Here is a 4,160-nt window from a genome sequence, read left to right as displayed (position 1 = left end):
TATGTCTGACTGTTTTCAATGTTCTCTACAGCTGTTTATTTTATTTTATTTTATTATTTTATTTTAGGTCCAGTTCTCACTATTAATTATGACTTTTGTCTCAATAAATTTTGTCTCTTATTGATAGTAAATAATGTAGTTGTTGTAGTAGTTATGTTTAGGTATGGGGTTGGATTAAGCAATACTAGTCCTCTATAAATACTTGTTAAACTTTATGAAATCCAGTGATAATTTCATCATCAAAAGCTCTTGAGAAAACATCGCCTAGTTTTGTGTGCAAATTCCATCAGACAGCAAGTGAACGGACTGTGGGTGTTCTTTGGCACAGGTGGCCATTAATTATCTAAGCTCACTGGATCATTATTTCCAATGCATTACTGATACAGCACCTGCAGTGATCCCCATACGGGAGATATAAAACACCAAGATATGAAATTCAAGTCAGTGCCTCTAAAGTCCTGACCTAAACTGTGACACATTATTGACAGGCCCCAGAAGCATATGTCAGCGTTCACAGCTCACAATCCCACTTAAGTTTTAATGTCTTCAGAAAGAGTGTCTTATAATGCTCTTCTTCTGGTAAGAAGCACCTCTTTTCCGAAGCCCCATTAGAGCAGTCATACAGATGGTGGGATGCACAAGTGCATCTGTTCGTCTCCTCGTATTGTTGTTCTGAAGAGCATAGCAGCGCTGGTCAGTAATTGGAGTTGGGGAAACGCCAGGAACTTCAGTCACTCCACCCTCAAGCGCTGGATCAGTGCAGGGAGCCACTGCAGAACAGCAATGCCTGCTTGTCCTCTCCTAATTGCCGGCTGAGTGGAAGCGGTGCTGCGGTAGGATCTGGACTGCAGGCGAGATGGAGGCTGGTGAAGTAATTAGGAGCAATTGGGCCTCCACAGACTCGGCAGATGAGCATCAGGCTGGAGAACTGCTGTGACAGAGGATGCGTTAGAGGAGGTGTGTTTTTGTTGTTGTTGTTGTTTTTATGGTATTGCTAGGCAAGTCAGGTGAGAGATGGAAGAGGGGCCGGGACCCTGTGCTCTGTGGCGCGTGACCCGTGTTTGAGGTTGAGCGCACAGGGGCCAAGCACAGGCTAGTATTGACAGCATCATTAGTCAAGGAGAGGATACTGATTATGCATTGTTTTAGCTCTCTCTCTTTCTCTGTCTCATACGCACTCTCTCTCTCTAAAAGATAAAGCTAAAAATACTTATGGTGTTGACAGGTGGAAAGACATGTCTTCATCAAATGAAACTAGAAGACCTTGCTTTAAGCTATTACAGAAGCAATGTAAGAAAAACTATTATTATTATTTTTTAAATACATTATTTTAATAAACAGTTGACCTCATAACCATCCTAACTACGTTTTGGTGAACTGGTGAGGAATACAGTATGTTTGACTTTGTATGCTTTGATTTGGATTTTTAGAAAAAAAAAAAAAATCTAAGCATGAAAGTAAAATCCTAAACTTAACCCTCAGAAAACATTGCATTAAAACTTCATAACTAATATATGACAAGATAAGATTTTTAATTTGTTTTTTACAAAGTAAAGCAATTTGAATAATAGACTAAAAGAAGCTATTTTACAATCTATTTTAAAAAATCTAGACACATGCAGTGTTGCACATTTAACCTTGCATGCATTATGAAACCATTTTTTAAATTTATTTTTAAGTTGATTTTATTTTAATGCATTAACAAAAAAAATATAATGCTACAAATACTATAAAGCATAATGTTTAAGCACATCTTCCTAACATACAAATAATTTAAATAATAATAATAATAATAATAATATGTTAAATAATATAAATCTTTTTTTTTTCAAATCGCCACAAAATCCGGGTATTTAAAGTGCACTTTTTCTTTTTGGAATTTTCAGTGTGAACGCACTACTCACACTATTTATACTTCAAAACGTCACAGAATAGTGCATACGTACACGATTTGGGATGCACCTGTAGTGTGAAGTTTTTTGCTGATGTTTTTTTTCAATGCATCCGTTCATTATTAACCCTTTATTGACATCATGTGCTTTCAAATACAAAATTTGTTTGCTACCCTGATGCAACCTAGTGCAGTAGAGGGTTAAGAAATTCCTCATAACATACAAATAATTTTTAGAACTCTGAATGTTTTATAATGAAGTTTACCCACTCCCGTGGGTAAAAAAAAAAATCAATAAACATTGCTATTCTGAAGGTAAGTTCTCCAGAGCAAAAAATTGGCATCTTCTGCGTGGTTCACCATGCCTCAAGAACATTTTATAAATGACCATGGGGACACAGTCTGACCCTCCAAAAATGTTTTCCTTTCAATATTAATCTATTTATTTATTAAGTGACGTGACGTGGCCAAGTATGGTGACCCATACTCGGAATTAGTGCTCTGCATTTATCCCATCCAAAGTGCACACACACAGCAGTGAACACACACACACCGTGAACACACACCTGGAGCAGTGGGCAGCCATTTTTTGCTGCGGCGCCCGGGGAGCAGTTGGGGGTTCGGTGCCTTGCTCAAGGGCACCTCAGTCGTGGTATTGAAGGTGGGAGAGAGCGCTGTACATTCACTCCCCCCACCTACAATCCCTGCCGGCACGAGACTCGAACCTGCAACCTTTGGGTTACGAGTCCAACTCTCTAACCATTAAGCCACGACTTCCCCTATTATACGTATAATTTGACTATAAGTGTGTTACCCTGAAGAAACTTGGTGCAATGGAGGGTTAAGCAAACTTTAAATAAGCCTATGCTAAAGCAAAATAAATAACTTTTAAATAATAAATAATTTTAAGAACCCAACCCCTCCCCCCCATCCTGAAAACATCCCATAACAAATGCAGCATTTTTCAAACTGATGATTGACGGTCCAGAAACTTTATTGCTTCCCACCTAGAAGATGTTTAATGCGGATAATGGTATAGCCTGAATATAGGCTTATCTTCTAATGCAATTTATTGATTTCATTATGCCTTGGTTCATGATACTGTTCCGAATTGCACTACTCCATCTCAATCACTTACACACAGCCTAGTAACCCATTTGAACCTCCTCCAACGCTATTACAGTTTTCAATTCTTAAGACATATTTCCTGGAAGATATGACACATTTCTTAGAACTATAACCACACAATCAAAACCACAAAACAATTGATAAAAACTTTACTGCAGATGCTGTACGGTATATACCATATGAGATGTGTCATGTGTTTATATGAACTATGCATAAGTGTGTGCACCACTAACTAAAAATACTGATGCTTTTAGCGAGGCCCTGTCAGAACTTGCCAGGAATGAAGTGCCAGATTGAGGAGAGATTGACAGGCAGGCTGGCATGAGGGGGGTACGAGCCTCTTTCATGGGAACAGCGGCTGCCTCATGCTGCCCCCAATAATGAGAAATCACCACTAGAATCACATCGGACTCAATCTTTCTCTCTATCTGGTTTTACCTCCTCCTCCTTACTGCATGTCCTGAGTGACAGCCTCATTACGGTTTAATGGGATGGGTTCAGTTTAATCTGAGGGGGAATGGTATAGTACCGTTTATTTAAAAATCTCAAGCCACAACTAGGACAGCAGAGGAGGCCACAGCTGTGTCTCAGCGAAATGGGTCAAAGATTTGAAAAATAAGACTAAAGGGTTGGAGGGCTGGATTCCTGAACTAACTTTTCTTAATGAGCACTTATTGTGTTAAGGGTAGATCACCCAAAATTGAGTATTCAGTAATAATTTAGTCACTCTTGTCACAATTCGCTGGACCACGGGCACGAAGAAACAAGGAGACGTGGAGATTTCACAAAAACGAGAGTCTTTAATAATCCAACAGGAGACACGGAAAACAAGGAAGACATTCAAGACCCGACAAAAACAAACTGAACAGACTGGGACTTTTAAATACAGGGCAATCAGGGGAACACAGGTGGATGGAATCAGTCAATTAACTGGGACACGGAACACATGGGGACGGAAAACACAACAAAACCAGTCCATAATCCTGACATATCGCCCCCCTCCCGGAAGGCGCATCCTCGCGCCGTAGAACAACAGAGAGGGGACACGGGTGGGAACTTGGGAGGCGTTCAGGAGGAGGATGGACACCCGGGAAGGGGCCGGCAGACAGAGACCAGGGAGGTGACGATGGAGGGAGCCAGG

At 40.2% G+C, this 4,160-nt stretch overlaps 1 long non-coding RNA gene across 1 annotated transcript in view; it reads left to right on the top strand.

Moving 5' to 3' along the window:
* The first annotated feature begins 1,849 nt into the window (after positions 1-1,849).
* LOC107758156 (uncharacterized) overlaps positions 1,850-4,160 on the top strand; it is a 3,929-nt gene continuing 1,618 nt past the window's right edge. Inside the window, exon 1 of the long non-coding RNA XR_001641993.1 lies at positions 1,850-1,964. This is a non-coding gene — a long non-coding RNA (uncharacterized LOC107758156). The remainder of the gene's footprint in view (positions 1,965-4,160) is intronic.

This window comes from Sinocyclocheilus rhinocerous, unplaced genomic scaffold (genome assembly GCF_001515625.1).
Source record: "Sinocyclocheilus rhinocerous isolate Xijiao unplaced genomic scaffold, SAMN03320098_v1.1 scaffold894, whole genome shotgun sequence".
Taxonomy (NCBI): domain Eukaryota; kingdom Metazoa; phylum Chordata; class Actinopteri; order Cypriniformes; family Cyprinidae; genus Sinocyclocheilus; species Sinocyclocheilus rhinocerous.
Note: the sequence above shows the minus strand (reverse complement) of the source record. Positions and strands in the feature narration are given on the sequence as shown.